Source organism: Diabrotica undecimpunctata, chromosome 4 (assembly GCF_040954645.1).
Source record: "Diabrotica undecimpunctata isolate CICGRU chromosome 4, icDiaUnde3, whole genome shotgun sequence".
NCBI classification, from domain to species: Eukaryota; Metazoa; Arthropoda; class Insecta; order Coleoptera; family Chrysomelidae; genus Diabrotica; species Diabrotica undecimpunctata.
The window spans coordinates 122476845-122497530 of NC_092806.1; the positions used below are offsets into that span (position 1 = coordinate 122476845).

Consider the following 20686-nt stretch of genomic DNA (forward strand, 5'->3'; position numbering starts at 1 on the left):
TCCGGGACAACTTCTTGTACACATTAAGCTGTGCAGATGACCAAGTGGTAACGGCTCAAGATGAAGAAGATCTGTGCTATATGCTCCAAAAATTAGAACAGAAATACACAAAAAATATACTGGAAATAAATCTAGAAAAGACCGAATATTTAACAACAGAGCAAGAACCAGTGAGAAACTTGGAAATGGACGATAATAGGGAAATTAACGGCACTGACAAATTCAAATATTTAGCATTCATACTCTCAAAAAATGAAACCAGCAGATTAACACAGACAAGAACATGTATTAAACAAATGAACGGGGTACTGTGGGATAGACAGATTACCAGAAATACAAAGAAGAGAATTTATAACACCTTGGTACGCAGTATAATGACCTATGAAGCAGAGAATTGGGTAATAAATAAACGAAACAGGGCCAAAATCACAGCAACTGAAATGGAGTTCATGAGAAGAAGCTGCAGAGTGACAAAAATGGATTGCATCAGAAATGAGAAGATAAAACGAAGAATGGCAGTACAACAAGACATACTCAGCTACATCGAAGAAAAACGTTTAATTTGGTATGAACATGTGAGAAGAACAGATCATACAAGGTGGATAGCAAAGATTTCGGATTGGAGCCCAATAGGAAGGAGGAAAAGAGGTAGACCCCGAAGATCATGGAGGGATGAAGTGGACGAGGCCATGGAACGACGAGACCTTAGAGATGGAGAATGGCAGAACAAAAAGGACTGAAGACGTTGGCTAAAAGACGGAAGGCGGCGACAGCTGTAAAAATCCTTATATAAATAGATAGACTGTCCATAACACAGATACTATAGTTAAAAAAAAAACGAAAAGAAGAAAGGGTAAAACCAATAGTAGTAAATGATTACAATTCTACAATGAGAGCAGTTGATAGAGTTGACCAGCATATCAGCGATTACCCTATAACCAGAAAACATGGAAAGGTATACTACAAGAAAATATTCCACCATCTGATAGAGTTATGTCTTTGGAACTCTTATTTGTTATACAAGAAAAATGGAGAACAATACAATTTCGCATAAATGTGATTGAAATGCTATTTGAAACCTATCACTCCAGTATAATCCTGCCACAATTGGTCGTCCTGGATCGACTCTAGCGCCTCTTCGTTTATCTTATTTTCTAACATTTTCCAGAATATGTTCCTCCAACACAGAAGAAAAATAATCCGACACGTCAATGTACAATGTGTAGCAGAAAAAAGGATAATACCGGAAAAATAGTTCGAACAGAAACGAGATATATGTGTCCTAACTGTGAAGTGCCATTATGTGTTGTGCCATGCTTCAAAGACGATCACACTAAATCAGATATGTAAAATATACCTATGCTTTTATTGGCAAACAACGTTTTTAGCACTTAATTTTCCTGAGACGAGATAACTGTGACGGGATAATAATTTTGTTTTTTTTTAAGGGTTAATTTCTTTCCTATACCTTATTTTTGATTTTTTTTTGGAATTTACATTTTGCATTACTTTTATATATTAAAATATGCCAATAAAAATATTGTCACATTATTCACATATTCCACATATAAGGCAAGCGGCTAATTGCACTGCTTGCATTTTTTAAGGAAAACGAAGTTTTAAAGCAAAAACCTGTGCAAAGGTCAAAAAAAAATAATTTGTCAAATATTAGAATATGCTACATACCTATATAATAAATAAAACAAAAAAAAAGATTAATAGTGGTTCAACTTGAGTCTCAATGATATTGTCAAAATCCCTCATCTTTGATTTGACTTTCTGCTGGACATACTGTATATATTCTGTAATCTTCTAGATGTAATACTCGCGATTTCTTCATTAAAAAGATCTTTTATATCTGAAAATTTAAAAGTAGTATTCTTCTCTGCAATATAAGTCTGCCAAAATTAACTTAATCGAAATGAACTCGCAGTGGTCTGGCATAAGCCTCAATAGTATTTGATTCTTTTTTAGCCATTTCATTTACAATATATTTCTTAGTGTATTTTTTTTAATGTTTATTCACAATAGTCAAACGCTCGACTTTAGAAGTGAATTGTCAAAATTTATATTTTTTGATCATAAATCTAATCATATCTAATCTTGAATATCCGAAATCCTAAAATTTGATCTACATCTTGCTTCTGATCAAACATTATCATCTTAATTTGTTACCCGCATACCAAGACAATGTTTAACTTTCTCTTAATCTTTAACCTTGAACCTAATTCAATTTTTAATCAGTTAAGTGTTTCAGTTTTATGTTTAGAAAAATAAAGAAATCATCTACAAAAACCGTAACAACTGTAAAAAGTATATAATTTATCTTAGTATATAAACGATGTTCCAATTCTGATCTTTTATAACCTACTTGCTTAAAAAGAATATACCAGGCTTGCTTCTTTGCAGGCCTTGCCTCTTTCATATCAGGCTCTAGATGATTGTTTTAACCCGTAAATTGCTCTTTTTAAATTTAAAATTTTATTTCTGAACGGAACGGAACGGAATTCTGAACTGAACTTCTGAAATATGGAGGTGCAAGGATTGTTTCATGCATACGAGTGTTCACACATAGAATCTATCACACATGTCCTCCATTTTAAAAAAGGGTGGCAAAAGGTCGCTAAATAAACCCAGCTCTAACACCCAGCATCTTTTGTACAGTAATAAAAGAAAAAATAGAGCAACACATGAACCATTATGGCGAAGAACAAACCGGATTCCGAAAATCCAGATCATGTCTAGATAATATATTCATCATGAGACAGGTGATAAAAAAGAACAAAGAAAAAAATATTTAAACACATATGACCTTTATCGACTTGGAGAAAGCATGTGATTGCGTGTACAGAAAACAACTATGGAAATCAATGAGAAAAATGCACGTTAGAGAGAATTGGATCAATATAACACAAAGACTATATAAAAATAGAAAATACTACTTATATAAAAATATAGATTTTTAAATCGAGACTAAATAAATTTTACAACAATACCAATAATAATAAACCCAACAGTATCAAGACCGCGTATACAACTCTTCCATATATTGTAAAAGGTTTATCCGAACAACTAGTGAATCTTCTAACCAAAAATAATATAACAGTGGCTCACAAAGGCAACAACTTTTTAAATAATTATTTCACTAAACTAGAAACACAAACTCCAAAACTCAAAAAATCACATGTTGTTTACGAGATACCATGTATTAACTGTAAAAGTGTCTATATTGGGCAAACCAGTCAACTGCTTCAATCTAGAATTCGTTCTCACAAATATGACAAAAACAACATCACTGCGCTCACAAAACATGAAAATGGGAAAAAACATAAGTTTGACTTCGAAAACATCAAAATTTTAAAAACCGAGCAAAACAAAAAGAAGAGGGAGATATGCAAATCAAGGAAATACCAACGAAATCAATGACAAAAAAGATACACAGAACCTAAATAAAATATATTTCATATCTCCACTTTACCTTTTTCGAAAACACCAACGATACGCTCATATAAAAATAATTATTGATATATTAATGACAGTAAACCATGAGATATCAGATATCAATTTTTATTTCTATCAATTCATTAATGTCAGTGTCCCGTTTTACAGTTTGGTAAGTTTTTAACATATTTTTCATATTGTTACTAATATCGCTGTATTTACTAAGTTTGATGTTATTGTATGGTTTGAAGAGGGCTGTAATCTTATTTGTTAGATTATCAACGAAGGGTAATCTTTTATATCTAAATCTTTATTCAACGGTCCATCATAATAGTGGGAGTTGTAAATTAATTGTTTAAGGAGTGCCTTTGGATAACCGTTGTTAATAAATATTTCAAGTAATTTGCTCTAACTATTATGTAGAAAGTGGTCGTCGCATATATTGAGTATTCTATTTTTCATAACAAAAGTCTATTTTCTCGTGTCAAAGATAAAACACCAAAAATGTATACCACCAATACAATCTATAAAATACCGTGTTTGGGCTGCGAAGGTTGCTATATTGGACAGACAGCCAATGGTTAAAACAACGTATTACCAAGCACAAAAGTGGCTGCTATAAAGGTAAAAACACACGCGCTGTTGTCGAACACTCCATCAATACAGGTCACAAATTTGACTATACGAATATTAAAATCCTACAAAAATCAACTAATTATAAAAACAGGTTGTTTCTGGAAATGTGTTATATTACTAAAACACAAAATGTAATAAATTACAAAACAGATACAAATCAGCTAAGCAGCATCTACAGTAATATTCTACAATTTATTTAAATCAATATTAATTTACGATATACCTGCTACCTTATTTTTTATATATAAAAATTTCAGAAAAATCGTCTAATCCACTATACACTTTTTGTTGTTTTATATGTATATTAACTAATTTTGAAAATTATCAGTCTAATTGTCAAAGTGTCAAACTAATGTTAGTCATGTCTCTTTTTTTTGTGAACAATTCTACCTCTGTAAGTACATATTTATGTAATTTTATCGTAATGTTGCTTATCTCATTGTTTTAATAAATTTGTAGAGCACTTTTGATGCAGCCAGTAATCAATTGGCGAAATATTAAGTGACTAAAAAACAGAATTGTTTTAATCTCAGACCGATAAAACCTGACATATATCCAACAAAATATTTTAAATGATATACGGTCGATAATAAACAAAAAATTGTATATATATATATATATACATATATATATATATATATATATATATATATATATATACACATATATATATATATATATATATATATATATATATATATATATATATATATATATATATATATATATATATATATATACAGGGTGTTTCAAAAAAGTATGTCATAAATTAATTCACGCATTCCGGGGACAAAAATAAATTGATTGAATCCAACTTACCTTAGTACAAAAGTGTATACAAAAAAAGTTACGTCCCTTTGAAAACACAAAATAAAAATTATTTTTTTGCATTATCTTCTAAACTACTTGATTTTGTAATCAAAATGGACATGCTACTTTCTTGTTCTAACAGCATTTTTCATACAAAGGAAACAACAAAATCTAAGCGCACAGAAAAATCTTAAGGGGGTGTGCAGCCCTAAATCAACCCAAACATTTGAGTACGTTCAAATCAAATGAATTTTATAGCATCATTAGTTTAACACATTATTTTTAAAACTTTTTTGCCTGTTCTCACTTTTTCAAAAAACAGTTTTTATTGAGTTACTGCCCTTTTCATTAACCTTTAAAAAATTGCATGCAACTAAATAAATGGCTTAAATGAATTAACAAGTACAAAAAATGTCTATAACCTCTATAAATATGATATTGCAATAAATGTTCAAAATGACCCCCTATTTCTTCAATATACATTCGGAATCGTTTTAATAAGAAAAACCGAATGCGCTGAAAAATCATATTTTTCTGACGAAATTGATTTGCAGCTTCAATTATTCTAACCCTCAATTGTTGTTCGTCCTCTATTGTTACAGAATCCACTTTCTCTTTCATAAACCCCCAAAAGCAAAAGTCCATGGGGTTAAGACCTGGACTTCTGGGTTGCCAAGAAATAGGTGCGTCACGATCCCTTCCAATCCACTAACTAGGATACTGCCTGCAAAGGTATTCCCGGACTTCATTACTGTAATGCGGTGGAGCGCCATCTTGTAGAAATCACATATTTTGCCTTATTGCAATATTCATTTCTTCCAAATACTCTTGTAAATCGTTTGCCAAGAACTGCAAATAATTATGCATTTAAATTGTTGGGAAGAAATACTGGGCCTATTAGATTGTTATCCACAATTCCTGCCCAAACAGTAACTTTGAAAGACCTTTGGTGATGAGTCGTTTTTTTGGCGTGAGGATTTTTGTCGGCCCAAATGTGCTCGTTACGATGGTTTGTTATTCCATTTCTACTGAAGGTAGCCTCGTCGATAAACAAAATATTTCTAATAAAATTCGAGTGTTTCCATTAACAACCAATCGCAAAATCCAATCCGTTTAGGATAATTTTCAACCAATAACTCTTGACCGTTATTAAGTTATAGAGTTTACGCAGCTGATCCTTCAAACGCCTTCAATCCCTTACGCGAGGAACATTGATTTAAGCAGTTATTACCCTCGTACTTGTTCCAGGGACTTCTTTAATGATTTCTAAAATGTCTTCATCAGTTGCATCCATTATTGGACGACCACTATTTCCAGCAACTTGCGGTTGGAATGTACCCGTTTCCCGTAAACGACGATCAATGGTCAGAAATAATCGTCTATCGGGTGTATTTCGATTGGGGTATTTTACTGGACAACTCCTTGCAGCTGCTGCTCTATTTCCTTGACAGTCACCTACGATATTCCCGATAGTTTATTGAAATCATAATTTAATCTGATCCAACTTACCCAAAGTTAAATGCATATCTGCATTTCCTGAAATGTGTCATAATTGTAATTTTATGGCCAACTAGGAAAATCCACCTAGGTTTTTAAAAAAGTAATAAGAGGCAAAAAAGTTTTAAAAATAATGTGTTAAACTAATGATGCCACAAAATTCATTTGATTTGAACGTACTCAAAAGTTTGGAGGGAATTTAGGGCTGCACACCCCCCTTAAAATTTTTCTGTGCGCTTAGATTTTGTTGTTTCTTTTGTATAAAAAATGCTTTCAGAACAAGAAAGTAACGTATTCATTTTTATTACAAAATGTCAAGTAGTTTAGAAGATAATGCAAGAAAACAATTTTTATTTTGTAACTTCAAAGGGCTGTAACTTTTTTTGTGTACACTTTTGTACTAAAGTAAGTTGGATTCAATCAATTTGTCCCCCCCCCGAATTGCGTGAAAAAAAAAATTATCATATGAATATATATGTAAAAATAATTAAGAAATTATAAATAAATTTCTTTAACTATTCTATATGGCTCCCCATATTTTACTTTCAAGTTAGTGAGCTCGGAGCGGCGTAAAAACCTCAACTTCAATCAACAGTCCTCGAAGTTGGAGAACTTCTGCGGAAATAAGAATGGCAAAAGTTAGTTTTTCAGATTCTTCTCGATTTATCTCTCGCTCTGGTTGTGGTTTTGACTGAGATTAATTAATTTAATTTTTGCTGAGTCGGTATCGACATTCCTCAAATATTGAAGTAGCTTACAGGTTCCAAATGACGGATGAGTTAGTTGATGGAGGTTGAGATTCTCCGCTTTGGATTTTTAATCACTGATTTGTCATATGCGGACAGAGTGGGAAGATATACCGAAATGTGATTAATTAAAAAATTTCTGGCATTCGTATGGATGATATAAATGACTCGTTGAATGTGTTGGATATCTGATAGGGAAAAGATAAATAACTGTTTTTAAATGCAAAAAGGAACCTCTTAACAGCGTAAGGAGACCTATCGTAAACAACCCACGGATATTATATTTAAAAATAAAAGCACATTATTATGAATTTCATTCTCTGCTTTTGTTGAGAAAAACACATGTACAAAATATAGGCTTTTTATAAAATAAAGGTATAAGCATTAATAATCATTAAATATAAATATACAGTGTAACCTATTTAGATTTAAACCACTTAAGTCAAATTTTAAGTTACTAACCGATTGTAAAAATTTTTGCATTTTTAGCTCTACGATAGGGTGGTCATTATTACTAATTACCTAAATATTAGTTTTTTTAGTATATTTTTTAGTATATTTGGACCAATAGGTCCAAAACAAATCCAGAGAATAATGTCTATATAGAGAATAAAAATAAAACATTTTGATATCTTTATATTAATCAGTCATAAATTTTGATAATTTGAACCTTTCTAAATGCAGTGTTCTTTGTAATGCGGCAATGGTTTTATTATTAGTAATTCAAAGATTTACAATGGTGCAATGGAACTGGGCAGGCCATGTGCTAGTGTCAGAGATGGAAGATGGATCAAGAAAATTCTAGAGTGGAGATCTAGACACAATGCTGATTGTAATAAAGGACATCTTTCAACAAAATGGTCGCATGACATCAAGTAAATTCAGCACAACTGGATTTAAGGTGGTTAAGATCGGATGCAATGGAATTATTTACAGCTATAAACTCAAAAGAGCTGATGATGACGATGATGATGATGCAACTGTTCGAAAGTTCGTGTTGCTATATATGAATATACTACATGATTTTTTTTACTTGGATACTAAAAAAATGGGAAAATTTTAAAGATTGCTTTGTATTGATATCTACAGTACAACAGTCAATTAAGGAGAGTGACGCAAACTTGTAACAGAATCAACTAACTGTGCGAGATGCAAATAAGATAGGCCGTTTCTTCTTCTTATAGTGCCGGGCACGTATAGTACGTTGACGAATTATCTTAAGGCCAGATGTCTGTCTTTTGCGACATGCAAAAGATCGCCAGTGTTATTTATGCCTGTCCAGTTCTTTCTGTTCTGTAGCCACGGCATTTGTTTGCGACCTACTCCTCTCTTGCCTTCAAACTTTGCCTGGATGATTAGTTGAGGGATTGCATATTTTTTCCTCTCAGAATATGGCCGAGGTATCCAATTTTTTGTACCTTGATCAAATTGAGTAGTTATCTCTAAGTATTTTTCTTTCTTAAGACTTCCTCGTTTCTCACCCTATCTGTCCATGGTATGCGGAACATTTCAAAGGCCTCCAACTTATTAATGGTATAGGTCATCTACTGATAAGAAAATCAAAGAAATATGAGCTTATAACATTTTAACTAATCTACTTAGATTTTAGTAAGTAATATGCGGTTCATTGCTAGCACAGTGGACTAGCTGTAACAATTAGTTCTTTACCGTCTATCAGGGTGTTCTATGAAGGCATATTAAAAGTACTATCTATATCGACAGTTAAAGTTTTAAGAAATTTATTTAAAACAATGAAATTATGTAGATAATCCTTTTTTTAAATTTGTTGAGATCATTACTAATTGTGAAATAACAAGTATTTACATGGTTATTAAAACCGATTTTTATTCTTGTTACAAATAGGCCTCTTCTGTTTTTATAAAGAAAAATAGATAGTTAAATAAATAATCAAACCATGAAAATGCAGTTGTAATTTAAATTGCTGTAGCATTTTAATTTCACCCCATATATCGTAAAAATGGAAAAAGACGCTTAATTTTTATGAATTTCTAAGATTGATATTCGAAAAATTTTGGAATATGTTTATAACAAACAAATTGCTCTTTTGTTTGATCTTGGTTACGCCTAGATATTTACGCAGGCAATAAATAAGAATCTTTTAGCTTTTGCTGAAAGAGAATCGATTTTAAGTGATGATTTTTTTTCCTAGGGGGAGGTGGGAGGCCGCGAGAAACGGTCGCTTTCATTGTGAAGGTCCGAATTTTGTCATAGTAGACTTCGATTTTGACAGCCGTGAGAATAAGTTGTTTTTTCAACTTTTCTCAAAATGTTTATTTTTTAACAAGTGGGGTGTCTCAAATAAGCGATTCAATTGAAAACGACGGCGAAATAGGTCAGTCTAGTCATCAGTGAAGACAAAACCAAGTACATATTGGTTAATAAGGATCCTATAGCAAATAAGGAACGGGAAATATTATTTGGAAGTCATACCTTTGAAGCTGACATTTTCACATACTTGGCTTGCTAGTGACTACTACCAATAAAACAACCGAAGAAATTAAAAGACGAATAAACCTTATAAATAGGGCATACTAAGGACTCCAAAAACAGTTTCACCCAAAAAATATACAAAGAAAATCTAAAATTATTATATACAAAACACTGTTGAGGCCGGTCCTTACGTACGGAGCGGAAACGTAGACTCTAACGCAGGAGGATCAAAGACTTCTGGGAATACTCGAGCGTAAGATACTCCGCAAAATATTTGGAGCTTTAAATGATCAAGGGCAGTGGCGCAAAAGATTCCATTTTGAATTATACCAACTCTTTAATGAACCAGATTGTAATGTTGATTAACACACAGCGACTTAGATGAACTGGATACATAATACAAATGCCTGACAACATGATTGCTAAAAAGCTGACGACAGAAACACCTATAGGAAGAAGAAGCAGACGTCAATCACAAATTGGGTGGATAGATGGAGTTAAGACCGACTTAGAGTTACTGGAGATCAGAAGATGGCAACACGTTGCTAGAAACAGAACAGAATGGAGACTAATCTTAGAGCAGGCCAGGATCCACAGAAGATTGTCGAGCCAAAGATAATGAGGATGATGAATTTGTAGCCATTATTTGTTCAATTCTCTCCTATAATCTTCCTTTCTTATGATAACTAATACGAATGGTAATCTGGAATATAGAGAGATATTGAAAGGTAAGTATGTTTATTTAAACTATGGATGCATATTGGTTTTTTGAGAGGTTTAGCCAATTTACTTTATCATTCTAGAAGCAATCTTCTCATAGGTATCGGGTTTTTCTCGTCCCTCGTCAAAGGAGTAGGTGACATCCTTTATTTTTCCCAAATATAATCCCTTTCCAAATCTATTAACCCACGTTCCAAAGCTCACCTTTGTGTTCTTTAAATCACCTATGCGCCAGTTTTCAAGCTAAACTAACTTGCACCTGGATGTTCTTTTCTGTTCATCTCCCACTTCCTATCCAGACAAGTTACGTTACATTACTATAATTTAATATGATCTTTATTGTATAGAATCTTTAACATAAGTATAAAAAATGTTTTGTTGACCAAATGATAAACAGGTTGCTGGTGTGAGCACATATTCATGAATATTAGAGACAAAGGTCTTATATTTACAATAAGAGTTAAGTTGTTGTAGCTATTTATTAAGACAAAGATTGTGCGACCGGTTTCGCTCTCTACTATTTATGCAGCATCATCAGGCCCTCAAAAAACTAAAGGCATCAGTACAAGAGGTCTATTGTGCACCATCCGTACGGTAAAGTTGCCCTTCTAGCCTAGCTTTTGTAGAACTATCACAAAGTCTATTATAGCCTTTGGTGATAGTTCTACAAAGTCATAGGACTCGAGTTGAAATAATATTGAGCTTTATTATTATATTCTACTCTTTTCAACCTATACAGTTGCATAGATAGCCACCATCTCATCCTTGGCATGACAAGACAAAATTTGCCAATTACAATTTCTGTCAGTCCGATTTTATTCCTGCGATTATAGGTGGCATTGAGATATTAACGTTAACCTAAAAGGCAGCGAAAATTTTAAGAATAGTCCAGAGATCCATGGAAAGAGTCATGCTAAAATCCTAAAAGGGACAGAATACACAATAACACTATCGGACAAAAAACAAAGGTCAAATACATCTCAAACATGTAACTACAACTATAAGGAATACAATGATTATATTCTATGAGCCACTAATATATATATATATATATATATATATATATATATATATATATATATATATTAGTGGCTCATAGCATGTATACTTCGTAAGTATTAACCACATTTTGCATAACCTTAGTCAACATTTTAAATTTTACGTTATTTTTAATTAAAGTGGTTATATACTTTCAGGTTACACTGATGATGGAATTTACATTCCGAAAACGTTCTGTAGTGTATTTGTTTGTAAAGCTTGAATATCTAGGCCACATATTGAGACACGATAATTACCTTCTACTTCAATTGATTGTACAGGGAAAAATAGACAGTAAGCGTGGGCCAGGCAGGAGAAGACACTCGTGGCTCCAAAATCTGAGGAAGTGGTTCGGGCTCACATCGGTCGAACTATTCGATTTGAAATAAATCTTTTGTGATACATGGTATACAGCCAGCTACAGGAACTTAGTTTCCTAGTGGATTTGAAGAAGCTTCGTTTCCAAACGATAACCAAAATCACACACTTTCCACCAAGTCTGTAGATGTGTTTGTTCTCGGCGAGGATTGGTTTATTCATGACTGAAAAATATCCATTAGGAGGCACATAAAATTCAAAATGGACTTTAATATAACAGAAATGAAATCCATAGAGATAACAGTTAGCAGAGTGGGTCTGTGATCCACTCAAGAACTTATGAACCAAGATCTGAAAATAATTAGAAGTCTCTACTGGAATCAGACAGCCAATCTCAGAGTTGAAGGTGAACACACTGACTATGTGAAAATTTTGCGTGGAGTGAGGCAAGGCTATATTTTGTCTCCTCTAATCTTCAATCTGTACTCTGAAAGAATATTAATCGAAGCTTTGCACGAAACTGAAAAAGGTGTTCTACTAAATGGTTACCGGCTAAACAACATTAGATATACAGATGACACAAAAAAAGAATAACAGAATGTCAACTCTACGTCAACCAATCCCCTGTAGAAAGGGTGACGCACTACAACTACCTCGGCACCATAATAAATGAAGAATGGACCAACAACCAGGAGATTAGAGCATGCATCGGAAAAGCTAGATCCACCTTCAATGGGATGAGGGCCTTCTTCAAGAGTCACAACCTCTCTCTTAATACAAAAGTAAGAATGCTGCGATGCTACGTCTTCTCTGTGCTTTTTTTATGGTGTTGAATCGTGGAGCTTGAACGAAGATATGTGCAGAAAACTGGAAGCATTTGAGATGTGGCTATATCGGAGAATGCTTAAGATTTCGTGGACTAACCGAGTCACAAATGAGGAGGTCCTCAGAAGAATGAGGAGGTACTGATCACCATCAAATCCCAAAAGTTACAGTTCTTTGGACATATTATGCGAAATTAATCCAAATATGCTCTCCTTCAAGCCATCCTGCAAAGAAAAATATTTAAAAAACGAGGTCCAGGAAGACGAAGAACATTTTGGTTTAAGAAAATCAGAATGTGGTTTAATACAACATCTGTACAGCTTTTCCGCGCTGCTGCAGATAAGATAAAGATTGCCATGATGATCGCCAACATTCCTAACGGATAGGCACATCAAGAAAAAGAGAGTGGGTTGTAAGTCCAGCTACTCGAATATTTCCAATGTTTTTATACACTGTTAAAAAAAGGGAAGAAATGGTCATTTCTTAATCCAAACAAAGAGCCCTTAGGCTATTTAATTAAGAAAGAAAAGGTGAAAGATGTTAAATTACTTCTAAGTAAGCTAGGTGTTTACTAATAGCATCCTGCCATATTATTTTGGCAGACAATTTTATCAGCTGATACAAGTAATGCAGTTGAAAACTTTATTTCAAGGGACAATAATGATGATGATGTTAAAAGCTGTTTTGTTTAACATTACCTATTTTACACTAAGAACGAGTTTATTAATTAAAATTTAAAATTTACCCGATAATAATTCTATTAAATACCTTGTTATTCCCAAAGCCTCATGTCATTTTAATTTTGGCACTTCCAAAGATTTTTGTTAGTCTGTATAAAGATTGACAATATAATTTGTAAGAAACTATATCTCTTCCTAAAGTTGTATCTTAATTTCTTTTTTTTTTTTTAATAAAAATCTGTAAGTTGTAAGTTTTACCATTTCATGGATTTTATGGATATTTTGAAAATGTCCATGACATTACGGTCTGGTAAAATTAGTGTAATTTCTTAATTTCCAAATAGTGTTTTTTTCAAAACAATAAAATATCAAAATTTTTTATATTAATAAATAAATGTTGAAATCGTTATTTTGTTTTAAGGAAGAACCTTTCATAAATAAATTTACTTTTTTGTTATGCTATTTTTTCCGTAAGACATTATATTAATAATTACCTATATATTTAAAATTTTACTACTGCAGGTACATAATATACATAAACAACAAAATATTGACGTCTTAAAATATGCTATATTTTTAGCTTAATATTTTGCAGAAAACATAACACAAATAGCCGTGCTAATATGGTGAATTTACTAACATGAATAAATAACTTTAAAAGGTAAAAGGTCAGCATCAAAGCACTTTCTCAAAGTCGTCCAGATGGTTTCAGGAAATCAATCGCCGTCAGAAATGGCAAACATTTCATACGTAACCACAATATCCTTGTAATACATCATCTTTTACGTTTACGGAATATTTAGACAACGATAAATCAACGACACGTGAAACCTCGGAGTTAGGAGAAACAGAACAAAGCTCTTTCTACATGCATTTAGATACCTACCAAATGCAATATTAACGCCACATATCCTCGGGGATCTAAATAAGAGTTCTTGAGGGTTCTTTGAACTACCGAAAGCCGTTAAAGCGGCAACTTTTGTTAATCTTGTTGTTTAGAGAACTGTACAATTTGAAACTTAATTAATTTCATTTGGAACTTTAATGAATACCTGAGTTCGATTTATTTTCAATAAATTTGCAACATCTTAGATTTCTCCTCATTCATCGTTAAATTGCGAAAATTGAAACCTTAGACTTTTAATTATTTGTAGTAAATATCAAAAACTACGGTAATGTTATATTTTATTTCCAACAAAAAGTTTTTGGTTGCTTACGACCGGTTTTTTGATAATCCGTGGATCACCAGGGAGTTTAAATTAAGCTTTATAAAATGGGCTTTGGTATACAATCTATACAATCAATATATCATGCGGTCCATATGTATGGAATAAATTCATTTTTAGCGATATTATGTACTATATGAAAAAAACCTGAAACAGGTCGATTTTTATTTTTAAATTGACAATTTACAGTATAAAAATATTATCCCCCCATCACTCCCTTTGAATTATAAGCACTCACTCGAAAATTTTAAATATTAAAGGGGTCGTATGGTACCCTTTTGGAAAGAGATTTTAGTTCTCTGTTCAGCAATATCAAGTTTTTTAAGTTTGGTGCAATCATAACTGGGAAAATTGATTTTTAAGATGTCAAATTTTGATAATGTCTCTATCACAAAACTTTAGGATAAATGAAGATAATAATACCACATAATATTTAGAATGTACTTTTCAATGTACTTTACAATTAAATTAAATGTTCAAAATGACCACCATTCACTTCTTGACAATAATCGAGGCGATTTGGTAATTCTCCTACATTTTGTACGACCTCGGGGTTATTTTCTTAATTTCTTTCGTTATCCTAACTTTTAAATCAGCAATACTGTTTGGTCTATTAAAATATACTTTAGATTTTAAATAAACCCATAATAAGTAATCGAGAGGAGTCAAATCGGGGAATTAGCTGGCCATTCGATCGTTCTACGTCTTCCAATCCACCTATTATGAAAAACCTCATTTAAGTAATTTTTAACTATATGTGCAAAATGCGGTGTAGCTTCGCTTTTTATAGTAAATCGATCGATCTATCTCATTTGGATGATTAACATCAGGAAAAAATCTTCGTAATGTAGGCACTAAAAAGTCAATCAAAAAATCTAGATAAACCTCACCATCAACTGTGGCCTCAAAAAAATAAGTTATATATACAATATATACAGTTCTGTTTGTTAACTGTTCCGTTTAAATAAAACGTCGCTTCATAAAAAAAACTATTTTGTTTATGGACTGCAAAGCTGCGTTCATTCTGTCCTCCATTATTTCACAGGATTCTGGCCTTCTATTAGGATGATCTTCATTTAACTCCTGAACCAACTGAACTTTTGTAAAGGTGGTATTTTTCTTTATGCAAAACTCTCAAAATAGATTATTTACTTACGTCATTGACGGCGGCAAGTTCTCGAGTTGTCTTATGCGGATTTTCCTCAATCTCTAGAAGTGCATCTAACTTTTCTTCATCAGTAAATTTATCATTTTTACCTGATTTTTCAATATTTTTTACATGTCCAGTATAATGAAACTTCTTTTACATGTCCAGTATATCGAAACTTGTTTACCAGTGTATTTATTATTAAAACATTTCACAAACTTCCTTTTGAGCTCTTCTTTTATTACCACAACCAATCATAATTAAAATGTCTATTCTTTGAGGCTCTTAACTTAACTTTAAGAAACTTTAAATAGGTACCTAAATGACAGTAGCCTACTAGATTCATGTCAATTGTTTATTTGGCTTTTTGACTAATATTTTATTATTTTTAAAGTTTTTTCCCTAATGTTTAGCAGAGCAGATACGAAAATACCTGATTATTTTTAAAGTATATTTTAATAGACCAGGCAATATTGTTGATTTAAAAGATAGGATAACGAAAGAAATTAACAAAATAACCCCCGAGGTCATACAAAATGTTGTACGAGAATTCCAAAATCTTCAGGTTTGAATATGATCAAATTTTCTCAGGTATGATTGCAACAAACTCATAAAAACATTATATTGCTGAACAGAGGACTAAAATTCCTTTCTAACAAGGTGTCGCAAGACCCCTTTTGTTATTTAAAATTTTCGAGGGGGTGCTTATAATTCAAAAGGGGTGCTGGAGGGATATAATATTTTTATACTGTAAATTGTCAATGTAAAAATAAACATCGACCTGTTTCAGGTTTTTTTCAAATAGTACATAATAACGCTAAAAATGAATTTATTCCATACATATGGGCCGCATGGTATATATATATATATATATATATATATATATATATATATATATATATATAGTAAACTCTTAAATATTGGGGAAATCTGCAAGAAAGACTCTAATGTGTATCAATTGTTTCGCCGAACGTTTTCGCCAAAGAGAATTAATTTGGCTTCTTCAGGGCTGAAAGAGAATAAATTATAATTAGCTACCATATATTATCTATTAAAACTGTTATATATATATATATATATATATATATATATATATATATATATATATATATATATATATATATATATATATATACAATAGACAAAAATATCGAATATTTTGGAATTTTCAAAGTTTTTTCAAAATAAATTCTGGTCAAGCAAGTCATTTATTGTAAAATAGTGTTTATTTTATCAATGTTTAATGAACAATTTTAAGTTTTTATGCGGAGAAAATTGTGAAAAAAATAAATGTTTAATAATATGTAAATAATGTTATTTTACTCTTTTACTCTAAACGGAAATAATAATTTAAATTGCTTTAACAACTGGTTTAAACTGAAAGAAGTGCATGATCAGTAGCGAGTATTCCCCCCTCTTGCTCTTATTACTGCTTGCATCTTTCTCAGCATGCTCGCAAGTAAATTTTGGACATATCCTTGGAAAATTGCATTCCATTCATCCTGTGCAGTAAGTATGCTGCGTTTTAGGTGATCTCACATGTGCTCTATTGGATTTAAATCCGGGATAGACGGTGGCCAATCCAATCTTCAAATTTGGACCTCATCAACATAATTACTCACTATAGCAGAGGCATGTGGTCGAGCATTATCGTGCATTAACGTGAATATTTCATATCCAATGTAACCAACATATGACAAAACATGATCTTGCAGGATTTTTTTAAACGTAAGAATCACCAGTCATCCATCCAATCACTTCCACAAGTGCGGTACGTACCTTCAAACTAATACCTTCCCAAATAATTATGCCATGAACTACAAAACTAACGGTCTGGGCGAGACTGCAGCTGGCGCATCGTTCTCCAACTCTTCTGTAGACGTAGTTTTGACTATCTGGCTTCCATAATAGGATTCTGGTCTCATCAGTTAAAAAAACGTTTTTCCAGTTATCGATATTCAACTAAATATGTGTTCTTACAAATTTCAAACGACGAGCTTTATGATTTTGGAGAAGACGTGGAACTTTGGCGGGGCGTCTGGGCTTTAGGTTTGTTTCTTTTGATTTTCGTCTAACTGTTTGTCAACTCATATTAACTTTATATTAGGTCTAATATTTAATAGCTCATTTCTGAGGTGCATCGATGTCAATAAACGATTTCGTGTAGAATTAAGAACCAAAAAACGGTCATCAATTGCGGTTGTGCACCTTGGGAGTCCTTGATCAGGCCTTCCTACAAAATTTTCTGTTTCGCGGTACCTTTTTAGAGTATTTGAAACTATAGATTCAGTTCTGCTGAGACGTTGTGCGATACATTTTTGTGCATATCCTTCCTCGTACAAAATTACAATAAGTGCTACTTGGACTTCATCGCAGTGCCGAGTTGGTGAGATACTTGTTTTAAACTAGTTAAATCAAAATAATATTTAATTAAACTTAATAAATTAAACTAAAAATAACGGAATTAGTATGATTTTGCCTTTACGTGAAGAAGGATTTTTATCAGCCTTATCAGAAGGATTTTTTATAGGTAAGAGAGAGCAGAAAGCGAAAAAGAATTAGGTGTACAGGTATATGGTGCATCGTTTGCTGTATATAAACATTTGGCCTGTAATAGGAGTAAAATAAGTAAATAAAGGATTGAATCAATATTTTAATGAAAATATATATTTTTATTTTCATATATGTATAAAAGGACTTAAATGCAAAAAATTTTTTTGCACATACTCTGCAGTAAAATTCATTGTTAATTTTGTTATTAATATAAAAACACAATACAATACACTGCAACATAATTCAATATAATAATACAATACAAATTAAAATGCAATATTCATAAGTATTTAAAAATGACAATAGACGTAACTTACCTACGCATATGTTTTTTGATTTTTAATTTACCATGATGAAAATATTAATAAAAAAAATATTGTTTGGTGATACAACTGTTAATTTATCTGACATTGACAAATACAATATTTAATTGTTGTTTGTTGTGTATATAAGTACACATTTGAAATTTCTTGAGATATTTACAAGTTTTAATTTATAATTTAACATGCCTAACGAGGCTTGTTACTCCCGTGCAAATTTCCAAAGTCGAACGCGCGTATAGAAGTATAACTTCAAAAACCAACAACTCGGATTATGTTGTAAATTTTCATTTTATTTTAAAATTTAGCATTTTTGCGTATATTACATATATTTAATAAAATTAACGTGAGGTTCTTAAATATTTCAAAAATAAAAAAGGAAATTCATATTGGGATTCGAACTCACATTCACCAGAGTATGAACCAAACACTTAAAATCTTTGCCAATTAGACATGACACAAACGTATTTTAAAATTGACAGTTCTAGGTCATAGAGTGATTTTTATTGAGATTATTATTTTGAAATACAAAAGAAAAAAATAATTATGAACATTTAATAAATAATAATATTAATAAATATTATATTACATATATATATATATATATATATATATATATATATATATATATATATATATATATATATATATATATATATATATATATATATATATATATATATATATAGAATATATATATATTATATATATATACATATATATATATATATATATATATATATATATATATATATATATATATATATATATATATATATATATATAATATTAAATATATATACAAAAGGAACATTTTTATTCTCGAGAGAGGAAGAGAGAAAAAATATATCTTTAGTCTCTCTCTTATTCATTATCTTACATATGTAATCATTTCACCGATTCACTCCCGTACAAATTTCCAACGTGGAGCGCGCGTATAGAAGTATAACTACAAAATTACAGGGTAAAGTGTAAAACTTAATATTTGTTGACATTTAACGACAGGGATACTGTTAGAATACTAAAAGTAATATAATGTATATCCCTCATGCATCAAAAATTTCCTCTTCATCATCTTCTGGTTAATCATTAGCGTTGTTAGATGCATGTAAATTTTTATAAAAATGATGAATATGGTAGCAGTGACATCAAGTCATCGAACTTTTGGCGAGAACAAAATTATTAACAATTGTCTTGTAAGTTACATTGAATTTAATACACATGAGTTACAGGCATAAACTGAGTCACAACAGACAGCAAATAACAGCAGTACGTTGGTTGCCTCCACACTTTCAACATTTTAAAAACTTAACTTAACTTTATGTACAAACCATGTTTTTCATTATATAGCTTTTATAATTCTATATTTTCAATCAGACTAATTGTCAAAATTTGAATTTTGAGAAAGAAAAAGTGTAAATGTCTAACTCTTCTTGGACATATTATGTTTATACCAGTAACATCAATAACGTAAAAAGACAACAATGATACAATTGTGATATACTAACAACTACACGGATGTGTTATTACCTTTTTGTGAGAACAAGATGAACTTTGAATTTATTTTATATCTATTATCATCATTCATACACTTGTTTCCTCTACAAAAGGTATATAATACATACATCTCACCGTCATGTTGACTACTATACCCAAGACTAATTACAAACCAAAAATTTATTAAACATGATATGTTTATATAGAGTAGTGAACTAAATTTATTCAATTTTTAATTTAATTTTGTATGACAATTAGAAAAGTCCAATATTTCTGACTGAATAATGTTATTGTTCTATGCCAACAAAAAGAAGAAGTGATTAAGACAGGTGCTGTTTCAATAGGTGACAGTTGAAATAGCACATGACTTAATTAACAATTTCTTGTCAAAAATGCCGGCCACATGGTTATAATAAAGTAACTTTAAATATTTAATAAAGGCCTTGTTTGCCATTTTTCCTCTTGTTGAGAGATGCGTTTGGTTTGTTTTTAAAAATATGTGTATGTCCATGTCAATTTTATTATACACTAAGAGATAGTGTCGACATTAAGGTAAAAATAAAATAACATCGCTAATTATGATATTGTAAAGAATGCAGAAGTGTTACGACCAACAAAAGGATGTCTTTCTATGTTTTGTAGACTTTAAAAAGGCATTTGATCGCGTAAACCATAATAAAATGTTAAATTCCTTGCAGAGCATCAACTTGGATAGCAAAGATCTCCGACTAATTAAGAACTTATATTGGAGGCAGAGTGCCAAGATTAGGATCGACGATCA

The 20686-nt window shown here is 31.4% G+C and overlaps 1 protein-coding gene across 4 annotated transcripts in view; it reads left to right on the plus strand.

The window, feature by feature from the left end:
- The window catches only part of LOC140439953 (uncharacterized), a 772922-nt gene that overhangs the window by 620615 nt on the left and 131621 nt on the right, over positions 1-20686 (plus strand). The gene's annotated exons all lie outside the window — the stretch shown is intronic.